Consider the following 19,099-nt stretch of genomic DNA (forward strand, 5'->3'; position numbering starts at 1 on the left):
GCACAGTGGCAGGTTCTTTGCAAAAGTAAACTGCTTGCCTTTTATTTGCTGATTGCTGTATTTAAGTATTAGAATAAGGTGAAACTTTTGCTCAGACAGTCTGAGCAAGTGTAAAAAGGACAAAATAAAGTACTGCCCCCAAAAAGACGTGTCCCATTAATCAGCAAAATTTGCCTTATTTTTGCCATGTTCTTTATTCAACTCTGGTGCATAATTTTGTCCTCCCCTACACATAGCTCATGTGGTCCTGAATAAAATTAAAAGAAAACAGCATTTTGCTTTCCTCTTTACTGCTGTAATATTCCTGAGGACCAAGGGGCAGATTTACGAGCCCCTGCAACACTTTTGCTCTGCCTTTGCATCACTTTTGTGATGCAACGGCGGCGTAAACAATGCGGAAAATTTACAACGTGACGCATCTAGGAAGATGCGTCATGTTGTAAAGCCCTGCATGACATTATACCTGCATCAGGTATAATGCATGCAGGGTGAGCGTTCCCATGCAGGAAAGCCTTGTAAAAGTGACGCAGTGAAATCTACAAGATTTCACTGCGTGTCTTTTAGGACGCCACTGTGTCAAAACCTTACGCCTGTTTGAAGCAGGCGTAAGGAGTGACACAGTGTATTGGGAATAGGCCACAACTGGCATTGCTGGAGTTGCTTTGTGCTTGCTACATGACTCCAACAATGCCTGACTTTTCCACAAGCAGATGCGTCAGAATTTCTGACGCATCTGTCAATCCTTGCACCCTATTGTAAATACGGCGCATCTATGGTGGCTCAAGGGTTTTTCACGCAGGCGCAGGGAAACTGACGCATCTCTACAGATGTGTCAGTTTCTTGTAAATCTGCCTCCACATATCTTGCCCTTCACTAATGTCACCTCTTGATTAACAGGGTTAAGGTAGGTTACAAAACAAATGCTTACAAACAGTAAAAACACATTCGACGGAGTTTTCTTTTTTTAGAAAGAAATGCCATGAAAGCTAAACATAATTACAGTAAATCTAGCTTCATGTCCCCTGTAACAGTCATTTATTTTTTTGAGTGACTACAAGTCCCTTTAACCTCACAAAATGATCACCTTGTTTAATAATAACACATTTCGCTCGGATTAGCTCGTTTTTAAATCACACCGTAGTTCGTGAATTTGCAAATCAACATTCAATTATTTTAATTGCATTTTAAACTTTTTTTCCGGCCTCTGACAGCAAGGCTACAGACGATAAAATATAACAGCATGCTCAGGGAATTTGCTGACCGCGCTTTCTGCAGGAGCAGGTAGGACATTTTCATTTTAATTGCCATCAAACGTGTGCTGAGGGGCTAGCAGTGAGAATTGCTATTCCTGGTTTCCTTGCCTAATTCCTAAAAACAACAAAAGTTGCACCCACCTATCCGCCACCTGCTATCTGAAGAGCACTTTTAATTTTCGGATCCCATATATGTTATGTTATAACAATTTGTATAGCGCAATGGCAGTTTCATCAGAATAGGGATATTAAACCTGTTCCCTGCACAAATATCCCCCGCTCTGCTTCCCCTTACTCTCTCTGGGTTTTAGTTCAGGTTGATGGGAAGGTTCACCCTTTACCTGCCCTTTTCCGCTTGGCATCACTCAGTAGACAGGTAAATTCACCTCATCTGTTTATACTCCATCATTCTGACATCCTCCCTATTAACTTTGAATGTCCTTGGTGTTATCTCTGCAGGGAGGCAAGCATCCTTGGCAAACTAGTAGGGTCTCTGATCACTACCTTCTGTGTCACCAGCATGCACCTGTGTAGGGGCTAGAGCTATGATGTAACTCAAGCTGGATGAAGCATCTGTTCACCAGAGCCTGCTGAAGGCTGCAGTCACAGATTCAGGAACGAGGGCACTGAAACACATCCTTCTTTTCAATCTGAAGTTTTTTTTAACAGACAAACCTGAACGCACAGCTCCTATATTAATTGTATCTAAGTTCCAGAATATCCCAGAATAAATAATATTTATTTATGTATTTATTTTTGTATACCACAAATTAAATCACATCCAGACACCGGCTGAATAACAAGAACAAAAGTTAGTAGAAGGCAATGCTGGTTAGCCCATGAAAGATGTCATTTTCTAAATGAGGGGCGAGAGTGAGTTCCATAGTCTAGGACCAAGCACAGCAAATCTCCGGTCCCTCCATGATGTACTGAAGAAATCTGAACTCCTTCTCAGGGGTCTCACTGATACTTAGTCCATTCAAACCAATAATAAAGAATTTGAGCATGAAGCTGAAATATAAAAGAACATTTTCATTAACCTTAAATGAGGTGGGACTATGTCACACAGAAGCCTTAGCAACTGAATGAGGCAGTCTGCTAGAATGGTCTTACTTCACGTCTTATATACTCTTTATCCTGCCCCAGGCATGTAAGGGAGTTGTACCAATTACATTCCTAAACAAATGGAAAATCTGGAGGGTCAGCAGGTGAGTAGCCTTTGGGGTTTTAGCAGGATATGGGCAAAACATTATAATTACATAGTTCACAAAGGTTAATCTGATTTAGATGGCACTGCAGGGCATGCATGATTACATGTACAGTATCCCAACCCAAAAGTTAATCATTAGGAATGTCCCAAATTCAATCTCCAAAAGCCGGACAAACCTATAAATGAAAGCATAACCCATGTAATGAAGAAACATAAAAAAGAAACAGTAACAGATGATAAACAAGATAAGGCATATGCAAAGAAACTAAAAGTTAACGATGTTAATGTTAATGTTAATGTTACTGGATTTCTAGAGCGCATAGCTGCCCGTGAGCGTCCCAGCGCTGAACTAGTACCGATGTAAAAAGAGGGAGAGAAGCTCACGGGAACAGCCATGTCTTCAGAGATTTTCGAAATGTCAGAAGGTTGGGTTGAGCACGGAGGTCAGAGGGGAGAGAATTCCATATCTTGGACGCATTGTATGAAAAGCGTCGACCTCCTGAGCGTGCTCTGTAAATCTTGGGTAGTTTAGTAAGGTGGGCATTGGATGACCGGAGAGGTCTGGAGGTGGTGTAGGGAGTAACCAGATCTCTGAGTATGGGGGAGCTTTACCATTGAGAATTTTGTGCGTGAGACAAAGTGACTTAAACTGCACTTTTTCCATGACGGGTAGCCAATGCAGCGCTTGCATGGCTGGTTTGGCTGAGCAGTGATTCTTGGTGTTGGTCAGAATCCTGGCGGCGGCATTTTGAACTACCTGTAGTTTGGTAGTGACTTTTCGTGGGGCGCCCAGGTAGAGTGCATTACCGTAGTCCAGCCTTGACAGGATGAGACCCTGTATCAAAAGTTTCCTTGATTGGAAAGGGAGAAGTGGTAAGATTTTCCGGATGGAGCGCAGGAGTCCAAAACAGACTCCTGCCGTTTTTCTTGCTTGGGTTTGCATGGTAAGGTTTTTGTCCAGCCATAAACTGAGGCTTTTGATCTCGGGTTTAGGGGTAGGGAGTTTACCCATGCAAGGGGGCCAGAGAGAGTCCGTGAGGAAGTGGGCTTGGTTCCCCATCACCATGATCTCCGTCTTGTCGCTGTTAAGCTTTAAGTGGGATCTGTCCATCCAGCTGACAATGTCAGTCAGACAAGAATAGAGGTTGATATTGGGATTTTTCTGCTGAGTGAGGGAAACCACCAGCTGCGTATCGTCTGCGTATGTCAGGAGTTTTATCCCATAAGGGGCAACGATCTTTTCCAGGGGGGACATATATACGTTGAAGAGTGTAGGGCTCAAGGAGGAGCCTTGTGGCACTCCGCAACGTACAGGGGTCTCTTTAGATGTAAAGTTGCCCTCTATGACCTGGAATGAGCGGTCTTGCAGAAACGATTTCAGCCAGGATAGGGCAAGGCCTGAAATCCCAAGATCTCTAAGTCGCTGGACCAGGATCTGATGATTGACCGCATCGAAGGTCGCACTGAGGTCCGGGAGGATCACTGCCACTGATCCCCCTGTATCTATGATCTTCCTGGCCTCCTCGACCACCATCAGCATCGTGGTTTCAGTGCCCTGACCCGGGCGGAAGCCTGTCTGCGAGGATTTGAGTAGTTCGTTAGTCTCCAGATAGTTGGACAGCTGGGAGTTGATGAATTTTTCTGTTGCCTTGCTAGTACACGGCAGGAGGGAGATAGGCCTAAAGTTGGAGAGGTTGAGTGGGTCTAGATTCATTTTTTTTAGAAGAGCCCTAACCTTCGCCTTCTTCCAGCTGGGGGGAACCGTTCCGTTGGTCAGCGAGGCATTGATTACATTTACCAGTGGTTCGAGAATAGTCGGAGTAACCAATTTTAAGATTTTAACTGGGGCGGGGTCTGATGGTGAGCCACTTTTGAGTGACTGGAGAATGGGCGACAGAGTGTCAGGGTTTATAGGGGTGAATGAGTCAAGACCCGTGTTAAGGGTGTTGATCTGTACTGCAGCTACCGAGGGATGATCCAAATTAATGAGGGGCGGGAGTAGTTTTAGGATGTTTTGGATATTTTGATCGAAAAAAGTAGCCAGTTTGTCACATTGGTTGTCTGAGGGGTCGATCGATCCTGACGGTTCAGGTGTTTTTAGGAGTTGTTTGACAATTTTGAAAGTCTCCCTTGATGAGCAGGATGCTGCGCTAATTTTCTCTTGAAAAAAGGCAGTTTGTGCCTTTTTCAGGGCTTTTTTATACGTAAGGATGGACAATCATTGATTGGCAATCTCAGACAAAGATCGATCAGGGAAATTGGCTTTGCGAGGTCAGTTTCAGGTGAAGAGGTCAGTTTCTTACAGTTCATTCCAGAGCCAGAAAGAACCCTAGTTAATGCATACATGGACTAAGAAGGTCAGGCGACATTGTTCGCCAGGCTACCTTCACAGGCCTACGTGAGGGCAACACAAAATGGTGGCACAATATAAAATGGAGTCAGTCTCGAGAATTACAGAACCTCAGCCCCTCCTTTTGCCATTACGTAGGCAATAACCTAAGACTCATGTTAATCTGAATCTAGGTCTATATCGATATTTATCAGGTCATCAAGATGTTGTTGTAACATCATCTTATTATTCTCTACTTCTCTCGGGACAGGTCTCCGAACACACATAGTAGCACAAAGACTCACTTCTGGTGGACCATTTTTGGATGCTAGAGGCGGAGCCACTTCCTCTTCCATGGCAATTCAGTCAAATGAGAACTTAATTAACATTTACTTTATACAATTGCACTGGAACCGCTTGTGCAACTGTGCCAAAAGTCTGTTCAAAGCCTCTCTGGCAGGCTTCTATCGTCCATCAAATCTGCTTCCATTGTCTTCTTCCGCATTGGGCCTCTCGATTCAGGCCTCTTCATGAAAATAGTACTGCTTAGTTGGAGTGCCCTCCTGGCAAACACCCACAGCTCACTCGAAAGTCTCAATGTCTCAAGGCAGTGCACCAATATCTTTCCTCTGCGGCAGGCACTACAGATACCATGCTCATCGGTGGTCATGGGTTCAGATCACATCGTGCAGACCCAAGTGCTATTAATCGAGAAAGAGCAACAGACTTTCACGCTCAGCAACACTTTCAGGCTCCAACACTCACTATTCAGTGTCGGAGGATGCTCGGGCCGCTGTTTCATGGGTACCACAAATGTAGTGCCTTTTGCCAACCGTAGATCCTCCGGTGCACTGCCATTCCGTTGGAGCAAAGGAAAAGGGGGGGTGGCCAAAACTCAGGCCAAGGGGCTCAAGGGACTGCACACTGTCAGAGGTTACCAGCACATGACAGGTAGAAAACTGAAGCCTCAAAACAACAGGGATCCTTCTCTTCCGCTCTTTTGCACTGAAACTCATGTTCTGCATTGAACAGGCCTCCTTCTTCTCTGGAGTCCACCGCCGTCTAATGAAGCAAGTACGATGCTCTGGAGATCCAGTTGATGAAGCACCGGCAATCGCTGTCCAGCTTTGTTACTTTCTGGGTGTTGAGACTGTAGGGCCAAGACGTCCGCCTCTCATCTGTAGCTATCATTGATGGGAGTTAGGATTCGTCTTGATCACCATTCTGCAGGGTATCATTCTTCCTTTGAATCTGGAAGATCCCGCAGAACCTAGTGATGTAGGAAATGTGACACATTTGTTAGTTTTCTTCAAAGTAAAGAACAACAATTCCTAGTATTTAACAAGGTGACTGCAAGCAGGTGGCCTGCAATCTTTGAGGGAGTGGCCATACGCCAAGGGATTACTCTAGAATGCACTGTTACTCTCATAGGATACAAATGCCAAGACAGTGCTTCTGGCTTTTTCAATTGGGTACTTTCTATTATCTTCTGTCATCTAAGGGTAGATAGCTACAGGGGAATTATATCTGCATGTATGTCTTCACACACAATAGCATTGTATAATGGGGTAAACATTTCTTGAAATACTACATCTATTTGCTCCTACAATTCTTATCTAGAACATATTAAAAAAAAGGAAACGTATGAAACAACTTATCAGAGGCATACAGATACCTCCCTTTAACAATGGTGTATTAGGTGCATGATGCAATACAGGCTAATGATCAAAATGTGGGAACAAAAGACAAGAACTAGAGAGTCCTAGTATTTCCATGATTAGAACACATCTGATCCCACCAAACATTAAAGCAGCAGGAACAAAAGGGAACTGAAAACCAAATTAAAATAAGCATTGAATTTATCATGTTCAAAAAATAAACGTAAGGTATCTTCGATTGAGGTGGAAAACTTGTCTTACTATAGTATCAAGTCAGTTAACCAGTCCATCACTACCCTGACAGTCAGACTGGAAAACATCAAAGTAGGCCTGAAGAAAATTCTTGAAAACCAGTCTGGTCATACAAAAGGGAATTATACATTATATGGGGGTCCCTGGTACATTACTCCAGTCTGGAAGTGTGAACCTGAACAATACACCAATAATAATAAATGGACTGACTGGTGAAAGGAATACGAAAAAGGGAAATGGGACTAGGACACAGCTAAAATCCCCAATAACTAGGCACAATGCGACATCGATCAAGGGGAGAAGCGGCAAAAGAAAAAGCTATAGGAAGAACAAGAATTTACTCAGGTGATAGTCAAGTGTGTGATACAACACCAAGAGTATGGGTGATACATAAAAGTCAAAATAGTACACAAATTTTAACTCTACCGCTGGCTGCTACACCATATACGGTAATCTCAGCTAATGTTCCAGTTCCTTCTTCAGGGAAAAATGAAACCTGGTTTTCTTTGAGGAACAAAGCCATACACTACTGAGGACGCAGACTAATGCAATATAGAAATTAGGTCACCTTGTACAAGAGTCACAGATCTATAATTTCATCCTTAGGTCCAATCAAGGAAACATAAATCTAGGGCTGCCTGTTCCTTGAGGGAAGGGGCAGTAACGTGACTAACTGCAGGTGACACACTTTGATCCTGTATATCTCTTTTATTTTTCTTCAATACTATTATAGCCAAATTGACATACACTGGTGAAGTGTTGTCTGTCTTGTTCACAGCATGAAAATATCACATCTGTGAAATTTAGTATCAGAGCAAATCCACCCAACTTTTGTGCAGCGATACGCATCGTCATGCAAATCCCTTCACAACACAGGGGAACTTGTAATAGTATAAAAAGCAGCAACATAAAACAAAAACATACATAAAATAAAAAACACACGTCAAGCCATCAGATATACGTGCTATATACCAAGCACAAAAAGCATAGACAAATTACAATAGCGCATGTAAATGAGCGGTGACGCACGCACTTCATGCAGCCCAAAACCCAATATTCGGGCCTGCTTAATTTGTCAGGCTTAAAATTAAAATTACACTTTGTTTTACTTTACACACCCTCCTTTTGACAGCAGATCACCAGTTAGTGGAGATCGCTGTCAAATACGACTTACTGTGTCGCTTCTGACACACAGGACCAACAGGAACAATTCATAGAAGGACAAAATGCAAAAACTTAAAAAACACACGAACATTTCTTTTCAAAGGAGTCATACAAAAACCACATCTTGCTTCAACATACTGCTGACACTTCACATAACACACAAAATATCAATTGTAACCAACCAGCTTCTAAAACTAATGCAACATTTCTTCTTCTGTTAAATGAAAGCAACTTACACGGACATAATTTTTCAAAAACAGAAATACAAATGTATTACCCCCTTTTAGGCCCTGCTTTGAGTGAGGCCGCTCAGGAATGCACTTCTCGGAGACAAGCCCCTGATTTAATAGGCTGCAGATGTCGACATACATGAAAGCCTAGCACAGGCCTCAAGAGCTAAGAATAACACCTCAGCAGAACATCGTTTTTCACTTACACCTAACCCCCACCTGACAGACCTTAAGGTCAAAATCTGCCTTGCGCACTCCGCGGCTCCTCACTCTGAAGCTGTCAAAGAAAGAAGAAAAAACCCTTCCCAACTCTTTCTAACCTGCAATAACCAACCCTATCCAAAACCACATACCATATATATTACTCCCTTTAGGTGCCACAATCCACTCCTAATCCCAGACTCAAAAACCTCTACTATGAATAATTCGCAGAACACAACAACAGAACAGACCAGCTTTAGAACAAATGCTTGTTACCACCCTATGCAATGGTACTCATTTCATCAACCTTAAATGGATGAACGTCTCAGTAGGTCCAGCTAAAGTTAAAACCTTCCACCCTGATTTTAAACTCAAACCTCTGCACCGGGCACATTGGCTCACTGAGCCATTAAGAGCAACCCCAAATGAGAACAACCTGCAAATTTGTATCATACCTAAATGTATGCATTTACTGAAGCCTAAGGCACTTTAAAAGCTCCTCTAAATTTAAAAAATGCTGTTTAAATAGTCTATTTACCCAAATTCGACTTTGATATTTGTGGCACTTAAAAATAAATATCCTATAATTGTCCTACATATTAATCATCCTCAGAATGTTCTTTACAGATTGCAGAGATTGGACATTAAACATATCTCATGTAAATCCTTAGAAAAATGATTTTTTTACGCCTGCGCCAAGTGAAATTCCATATGCAAATGTTCTCATTTTTGCCGTTCAACACAACTTAAATTAAATTTTAATGCTAGGAGGTCATAGTATGAGTATTAAGCTTTATAAATATTAAAAAAACGATTTTGAAAGCACTTATTTAAAAAAAAAAAAAATTCTCCATAATTAGTAATTTTTCTTTTAATAAAACCATTTTTAATAATTCCACATATAATAGCAAGCTGCATCCCTTGCCTATCATATTTAGACGCATTCATTCACAAGCCTAAGCACATAAGCCTAACTTGACAGATGACAAATTTTTGCGCCACTTTTATTTAAAAGGAGTTATTTTAATATTAGAACCAAAAATGTGCTTACAAAAAATGCTTAAAGAAAGGAAACCCTTAATTGAAATGTTTTCCTGTAATACAAAATAATGAACCTTATTTTTGTAACCTTTTTAAAACACTATTCTGAAATGCAAAGGTTCACCTGTGTTTAACTGGGAAAGTCCTGACTGAGTAAACATTCCTGTCTATTCCTGATTGCTTCGTGTTGCTTGCTTAGCGGCAGCAACAGCTGTTTCTTAGTGTTGAAAACGTGGGCACAGTGGCTGTCTATTTAAAACTAAAACTAAGACATTTCAAGTTTCAAAATGCGTATGCAATACAGCAAAATCCAATGTATTCAGATGATGTGTTTGCCTGTTAATATCTAATACAATGTATCTAAGGAAAATGCTGTAAGTTTATTTTTTGCAAAACACACAATTTCGTTTTTTGAGGTCTTTTTTATTCCTAGTGAATGTGAATTTTAATTTTTATCTTTAAAGCATTGTACATGTGCATAATTGCTTACTCTAAATTAAATAGCAACATATAGCTATTTTAGCATATCACATTGTTCATTTCTGTATTTTTATTTCATTTCTGATTAATATTAATTAACTAACATTTTGCATAACAGACTGAAAACATCAAGAAAAAAACCACAAACACACATTGAGCTCATTTCAGACTAAACAGAAAGGGGTAAAACACTCAGGACACACAATACACCGCGCTTTTAGTCATTTATTTCATAAATAGCGCCATCACTATTTACTTACAGAAGTTGCACTAATGGGAAAACCACATAGACATTTAAACACACATTTAACCCACAGATCAATACTCAAGAAAGAAACAAAGGACAGCCCACAGACTGTACTTAAACCAAACCATTTGTAAATACTAGTTGTAAGTCATATTTACAAGAAGCGCTTCTCAATAGTGTTCCAAAAAACTGCAAAAACAGCCCCACAGACCTTTATTTCCAAGAAGCCAAGATACACTCAATTTACTAGCTTTGGCTGGCAGAACACCAAAAATCGCTCTGCATATCTCCATTCATAAAATTGCACAGAACAGAGGATCCTTGTACGTATTATGTCCATATTTTAATTCCCTAGGGATACAGAATCACCAAGGAAGAAATATGTTTATATACCTAAACCTATTTATTTTTTCCCTCTAGGGGAGCCGGCTAATTTACTTCACATCACACTATGGTACCTTCCAAAAAAAGCAACACCTTCTCTGATGTGAGCTTGAAAACAGGTATGCCAAAAATACTGCAGAATATGCAAATATTATAATCAAAATAGTGCTTAAGGTACTCTCCGTATATTGCACCGTTCAAATCTTATACAAAGTAGAGAAAAGTCTCCTCATTACCTGCCTACACGAATTGCAATTCGCATATACAAACCTGTACGAATCCAAAGTTGGCCAACACAAATTCCAAAATTCCAAAGCTATACCAAACAAATAGTTGTCCAAATTCTAACTGCCAAGTTCTAAATGACCTAACGGTCTCTTTTTTTTAAAAATACTCACGCCAAAAAGGTTCTCAGTCAGGAGTGACATCATGTGGAGGATCAAAATCATGAAGATCAGAAATATACTGGGCTGCAGAGACAAAGAATCCCCAGAACCTCCGTGCACAGAGTACCTCCATAGTGGAGTCCTGTCTTGTCCTCCTCAGTAGATTTCTGTCTTCTGGCAAGATCACTCCCTCAGATAGCCACTTCTCTGATTAGGCCCGCGTTGGCCGCGCCATTTGAAGAAATCTGAAGTCCTTCTCAGGGGTCTCACTGATACTTAGTCCATTCAAACCAATAATAAAGAATTTGAGCATGAAGCTGAAATACAAAAGAACATTTTTATTAACCTTAAATGAGGTGAGACTACGTCACACAGAAGCCTTAGCAACTGAATGAGGCAGTCTGCTAGAATGGTCTTACTTCACGTCTTATATACTCTTTATCCTGCCCCAGGCATGTAAGGGAGTTGTACCAATTACATTCCTAAACAAATGGAAAATCTGGAGGGTCAGCAGGTGAGTAGCCTTTGGGGTTTTAGCAGGATATGGGCAAAACATTATAATTACATAGTTCACAAAGGTTAATCTGATTTAGATGGCACTGCAGGGCATGGCATGAGTACATGTACAGTATCCCAACCCAAAAGTTAATCATTAGGAATGTCCCAAATTCAATCTCCAAAAGCCGGACAAACCTATAATTGAAAGCAAAACCCATGTAATGAAGAAACATAAAAAAGAAACAGTAACAGATGATGAACAAGATAAGGCATATGCAAGGAAACTAATAGTTAACGATGTCCTGAACATTGATTGGCAATCTCAGACAAAGATCGATCAGGGAAATTGGCTTTGCAAGGTCAGTTTCAGGTGAAGAGGTCAGTTTCTTACAGTTCATTCCAGAGTCAGAAAGAACCCTAGTTAATGTATACATGGACTAAGAAGGCCAGGCTACTTTGTTCGCCAGGCTACCTTCACAGGCCTACGTGAGGGCAACACAAAATGGTGGCACAATATAAAATGGAGTCAGTCTCGAGAATTACAGAACCTCATTACTCTTTGTTCTGTGGACTGTGACAAGCATGACATCACCCGGTATCAAATATCTGGGGCGGGTACGTGTTCACTTTATTTCTGATGTACAAGGGCCACACATAGAAGACACTTCTACATTGGTATCAAAATCTTGAAATTGACCCTGGTCTAAAAGCATGCCTGCACATAGGGGGCCATGTTAAGAGTCCCTAAAAATTTGGAGGTGACAGCCAGTAGATTCATGATCCTCAAAAAGGTATATATAGACATAGTAGAGAATAGGGAAATTGGGTGGTGTTTCTCACCCCTGCCACTGAGGCATGGAATATGGAAACTTAGAATCGGACACATCTGCCAGAGAATCTCTTGTTTCTAGAGATGCTCTGGAGATGTGCTGTTACAGGCCCCAAAAATGAGCGTACACATACAAGCTGGGGCATTTTCTAATGACTCAATCAATCAATTAAGCATTTGTAAAGCGCGCTACTCACCCGTGAGGGTCTCAGGCGCTGGGCGGGGAGCTGCTACTGGTCAAACAGCCAGGACTGTCCCTAAATATCTATATATATAAAAAACAAAGTAGGTCCGTTTGTCCTTTATGTATTACTACATCATTCATCCGATCGGCATGAAACTTTGGGAAGTTGTTGAGTACACTCCTGCGAAGGTTTCTGGCTAAAACAAATAAAAGAAAATGGTAAAGGTTGTTGAGTACACTCCCGCGAAGGTTTCTGGCAAAAAATAAAAATAAAAAAAATTAAAACTTGTTAAATATCGGCCCCCTGGCCACCCAGGGCCCTCATAATCTTTCCAATACTGAAAGTTTACAGTTTACGGTGCAACTCGCGTTTTGCAATGACCATCAACAAAGCACAAGGACAATCGCTGCAAGTGTGTGGACTAGATTTGGAGAATCCGTGCTTCTCACAAGGACAACTGTATGTGGCCAGCTCACGCGTCGGAAAACCTTCTGATTTATTCGTGTACGCAACGTTTACAGTTTCCGGCGCAACTCGCTTTTGCAATGACCATCAACAAAGCACAAGGACAATCGCTGCAAGTGTGTGGACTAGGTTTGGAGAATCTGTGCTTCTCACATGGAAAACTGTATGTGACCAGCTCACGCGTCGGAAAACCTTCTGATTTATTCGTGTACGCACCAGAAGGAAAAACAAAAAATAACGTGTATCCACAAGCACTCGAATAAATAAACAGAATTAAAACAACACTTTAAAATGTTTTCCATATTAAAATTAATAAGTTTCAATAAAAATGACACAATGTAAACTGAATGTTATCATAACAAGTTTCCTTAAATTTCCTTTCATCTGAGATCGCAGCAACGCGCGACGGGTAAGCTAGTCAGAAATAAATATCATCCTAACAGCTAAAAGAAAAACTGAGAGTTAAAACTAAATACACCCTAGCATTGTTTATCAAACATCTATAACCTATAAGTCTAAAGGCCCTAATTGCCTGTCGGTATTATATATTATTAGTTCATAGTATTTGCCTGCTCATGTGAACGCTTCAACGTATCTATATTCTAGGCACCCTCAAATCGGACCCCATTTCACATCTCTCCTGCAACTTTTTAAAATCTCTCCTGCAACCTGTCATTTACTTGCCCCAAGCCATTTGCAGGATCTTTGATGCCTTTCCACCCTAACCAGTATGTGGAGCAAGTGGATAAATGCGTCTGGAGCCTGAAATGTGCAACACATGACGGAAAATATGTTCCTGTTGGTTTATTAGAGAACATGTTAAAGAAACAAGTCTTGCAGACAACAGCCACTGTGAATATTAGCGAGAATGGACAAATCCCTTTCAGCTAATGCACTGTGAGCATGAAAAGCATGATAGTTTAGAGCATACAAATACTCTGAGCTCGCAATTGAACAAAGCCTAAGTATTCATGGGAACATGAGCCCAAAGGCCTAACACTGTTAGGCACCAACATAGACTGTGTGTCTATATATCAAGGTCTGTAATGTATGTAAAATCAGCAAACATATAAAAAAAGCTTGTTCACAAATCACAACCCACATCTACATCTAATAGATGTTAGACTTTGCGCTCAATACCTGAGTGAGCTGTCAGAGGATAGTTTCACATTTAGTAAGCAAATTGGATTTAGCACCCATCAAAAATTATAACATACACATTTTGAGCACCCTCCAATATCCAATATGAAAAGCACAATAGCAGGTCCAAGATCCACTTGTGGTAGAAAATCTTCTTTATTTGTGTACTTCAAAAAACATCTTTTAAAATCCAAACATTCAACATTCGGTTCTTTTCTTATTTTTAGCCAACGGGTTTCGTCTCTGTCAAGACTTCTTCAGGGCTCTGGACTGAATAAAGAAGAATTGTAATGGGATTCCACTAACACAAATTAACCTGATAACACAATCTAAATCACTCCAATAATGATGTTTTGTTGAATTTCAGATATATAAAGCCAATAAATAATCGAAAACAGGCATGGTGGCCAGCGGCAATTACAGAAGTCAGCGCTCGTCGATGTTATAATTTTTGATGGGTGCTAAATCCAATTTGCCTATTGTTTTCATTTGGTTTTCCAAATAGGAGGTAAAGAGGGGTGTACTTCCGGATTTTTAAGCACCATCACTATACTAACACTTGCCATTAGTAATAATTAGGTGCAATTCCTTTTGCCTCAACCCCTACTTTCTCTTGTTGTTTGCTAGTTTCACATATAGTACCATTTCATTTGAGGATGCAAGAATACCAAGGCTCACCTGGATGCCAGTGGTAGTGGGGGGTGGGATGGGGAGGGTGTTACATAAAACTCCGTTACCTTTTGGCTAGGGTTGCACTATACAAATTGAACGTACATACATACATTTATATACAAGGCCACCAAGAGCAGTACAGTTGCCTCAGTACATTGTCAATGGTATGGCCAGAGTTGACTGACTGTGGAATAGTCATTGGCAGGGCCTCTGTAATTATACGGTGGTGCAGCTGATGCGATTTTCAAAAAATTCTAGATTTGACGCATTAATAAAATAAAAAATACAATTTGTTTCTAGGTTAAACAGTTAAAAAATTACAAAAAATGCAGGGACATGTGTTGCCACGCAGTGGTAGGCCGTTTGCCGAGCTGGACTGGTCACCTTTCTGTTATTTATTGCTATATTAGGGTGGTAAAATGGTACTAATGGGGTGCAAGCAATGCCCATACAGTGTTACTAAGTTTTAAAATAACGAAAAATGAAGTGATACTTTTACAAAATTTGCTGCATTGTGCCACATAATTTTCCTTTCTTGTCACATAATTTATTCAACCCTGCCGCATAATTTGCCCCTCTTCTGCAGCATAATTCCAGTGGCCCTGGTCATTGGTTGTAAGCCTTTATGACCTCATTTAGCAACAAGCTGGTAGGGGAGTCCCCAGGTACTTCCTGAGACTTGGGGACTCTTGCCAGCTAGGGGCTGGCAGTCTAATGCCACCCTATCACCATTCTTTTTCTGTGCTATCAATGTCCTGATCATGTGGAAATGTGATCAGCTGATCCTGGCCACAAGGTTTGGAAATGTTGTTTTAATTTGTAAGAGGAGGATGCAAAGCCTGAGGCAATTTCAGCATTGTTTGTGGATTTGCATTCACCTGCCAGGGCTTTAAAATATCACAGACAAAATCCAGTGCTTAATTTGTAAAATCATAAGTGCCAGTGACCAAAGCGCCTCTCGGAAGAGTGCGCCCGTGGCCAGTCCAATTAAACGTTGGCGCACTGAATGCGAAGCCTGCATAGTCCTGAATCCACCTCAGGCCTCTGTAGTCCACTGCCAGGCCCTCCCCACCCCTTCGTATCACTCTTACAGGTTGCTTTCTCCCTTGATTTTTATTTTTTTTTTTAAATAATTTTTATTGTGGAGCTGATACACGGCCATTTAGCCCACAACCCGGGGGTCGGGCGGCAATTTAGACACAACGTATACATGTAGGCCCAACAAAAGCCCGATGCGGATGGTTTTCGCCCTGTGGTCAGTCGCGCTTTTACTTTATTATAAATAAGAAAAAACCTAAGGTGTAACAACCCGTGAAATCAAAACAGCCTCCCTCCCCCCCTCCCCTAATGCAGCATGGCCCACCCAACAAGTCAAGGGCGGGACAACACAGATATAGGATCAAGTGTTCGTGACATGAGCGGTATGTGTCGTCTGCACATCACCCCCCCTTCCCCCGCCATTAGTGCAGCAGCAGTTCAACTGTACGTGTAGGAGGAAACTACCTGGAGTGTGAAGGAGTATATGGTTAGGCTATCGCATTACAGGGACGCAGGAAGTTCTGCAGCATCACTGTCCATGTCGCTAGGGGAATTGTGATCCCGCAGGGCTTGCACCAGTGTTTCCCATGCCTGCGCAGCGTCCAGCGCCTTTTCATTCTGTTGCCGCCTCGCCAGCTGATAACGCAGGGTGCTCTCTCCCTCCGCCCATTTAAGGAACTCAGTGTGCCACTTAGTACCCGTCGGACCAACTCGTGCCTTCCAGCGCCATGTTATTTCCCGTTTCGCTAGGATAAGTCCCATATCTATAAACTTGCTGGTTACCCGCGTCTTAGGGGTATGTGGGAACCAGTGCAGGAGCGCCACTGCAATGTCAAACTGGAGGGTACACCCCGTTACCTCTTTAAGGGTGTCCCCCACTGTCGTCCAGTAGGAGGACAAGGCAGAACAAGACCACAACATGTGGGCCAGGTCCGCTCCGACCGCCCGACATCTAGGGCAAGCCGCGGTGTCAGAGGCAAAATATTTCCGAATTTTCTCCGGGGTGAGATATGCACGGTGCAAAATATAAAAGTGAACCAATTGGAACCTAGCGTTCCGCGAGCTCTTCCAGGCCCGACGCAACAGCTGGGCCCATGTGGTCTCTGGGATGGGTTTCCCTATGTCCGTCTCCCATTTATCCTTAAGCGCCTCCAATGGAGTCATCCGCTCCTGGGTCATCCTAGAATATAAGCACGTTACGGCTTTAACCGTCCCGGCTGCCATCATCACATATTGGCATGTCAAGGACAACGGTGGTTCCTCCAACCCGGACTGCCAATGCGTTTGCAGCGCTCTTGTGACCGCCGCATGTAGCAGGAAGTCCCCTCTGGAGATGTCGAAGCGATCCAATAGCGTTTGGAAGGGTAGGAGCATTCCATCCTCCTACAGGTCCCCCATGACCTGAATACCCGCCTCCTCCCAGGTGCGTAACCGGGACCAATCGCCGCCGTGGGGGAGCGCGGTAAGCATTCCCAGTGGGATCTCGGGGGTGTATGGGTGGACTATTCCCAGCCTGCGCTGAACACGATTCCAACACAGTCTAATGGTGCGTTCCTCCTGCGTGAGGTCCCTCACCGCCAACCTCTGCCGCAGCGCAATATAGGAGAGGACGTGCCGGGGGACACCTAGGCCACTCTTCTCCTCCGGTCCCCGGAACTCCCTCGCCACCTCCTGAGTGTATACCTGTAGCTGGGCAGCTAAATAATATGTCTCAAAATCTGGGACCGCCAGCCCCCCCTCCGCCTTTGGCCTCATAAGGGTCTGAAGCGCCACCCTGCAGCGGCCCGAACCCCAAAGGAACGAGATCACGAGTGAGTTCAAGTGCCTGAATTCAGTCGGCGGAATCCATATCGGTAACGTTCTGAAGTAATAAAGGAGTCGGGGGAGCGCCACCATCTTGAGCAGCGCAATTCGTCCCGCCACCGACAGCGGCAGGGTAGCCCAGAAGGACATGCCCGGATGCAACGAGATATGTTGCCCTCCAGGACATCGGCGGAGGAGTGGTAAACATGGACTCCCAAGTATTTAAAGCAGCTGGGAGCCCATCGAATCTCCCTAGTTGTGTTAGGCCGGGGTTCTCCGTTACGCACCGGAAACAAGCAAGTTTTCGACCAGTTCACCCTTAGGCCCGACAACGCCCCGAAAGACGTGAGTACTGCATCTGCGGTGGCCAGTGCCTCCCCAGCATCTTCCAGAAATAACAATAGGTCATCCGCATAGAGGGAAATGAACTGCTGTCCCATCACGGTAAGCAGCCCTCCGTTGTGGGCACCGGTGCAAAACGATATCGCCAGGGGCTCCACAGCCAGTGCGAACTTGCTTTCTCCCTTGATGATAGATTTTCAGTCTTTCTCTTCCTCTGTCTTTCCACTATGTTTGGTGTTCCTCTCTAGCTCTCGGTCTGCCGCAGAAAGATACAGAGATCCCCCAAAAAAGAGTGCGGAGGTCCTTTGTGAATCTGGCCCCAAGTTTGTAGTTCTCAGTTCTCACTGGAAGACCTGTTTGTGTGGTCCAGCTTGTCAATTAAGAATAGTGAGAGGCAGGAGAGGAGCAGAAACTTTCTATAGCACTGAGAAGTGCTGGTCTCAGGGGAGAACAGCCATGACAACGCGGGGATTACCCCGCACTGCCATTACAACGCGGGGATTACAACGAAAGTCGTTACAACGACTTTCACTGGAGGGCGCTGTTGGATAGGGAATAGTTTAATTTTCTATCCAACACCTTCCCTACTGTCAACGTGGGCTGGAGTTGTAATAGAAAATTAAACTATTCCACTACCCAGCGCTCTCCAGCAAAAGTCGTTGTAACGACTTTCGTTGTAATCCCCGCGTTGTAATGGCATGCGGAGTAAAAGCCCGCGTTGTAATGACATACAACCGTCTCAGGGCTGCTCCTCCGTTATAGCGGACGAAAGTCGCCCCACTGAAAAGCCCCCACAGATGAAAAATAAAATGGCAATGAAGTTAATTAATTAGCATTTTGTTTTTTGTCACCCCATCCCGAACGGAGTGTCAGGACAGGGCGGGCCTGATGAATGGCTGCAGAGAGGAGGGTGGGCTGCCTTTGCACTTGCTTAAAGTGTGCACTTCTCTGGGTGGCCGCACATGCACACTTTAAACCTCTCTAACCCAACTTTCTTAAGACAGCTGAGTTAGAGAAAGCAAAAGCCTCCAGTGCTCTTGTGAGAGCAGATAGAGGCCGCTCCTACCAATCCTGGCACTGCACTGATGCTGTGAGAGCACCGTCAGGATTGGTTAAGAGAGTTAGCTGGGGCTCCCTGGTGTTACGAGGGAAGAAGACGGGAGCGAGGAGGACGCAACTCTCAGCTCATATTTTTATGGGCAAAACTTGAATGTGTCATGGGCAGCCTCTACTCTTCCCTTGCAAAGGGTCATCAACTGGCCACAAGACACATGTATAATTCGTCTTGCAGT

This window comes from Lissotriton helveticus, chromosome 10, assembly GCF_964261635.1.
Source record: "Lissotriton helveticus chromosome 10, aLisHel1.1, whole genome shotgun sequence".
Lineage (NCBI taxonomy): Eukaryota > Metazoa > Chordata > Amphibia > Caudata > Salamandridae > Lissotriton > Lissotriton helveticus.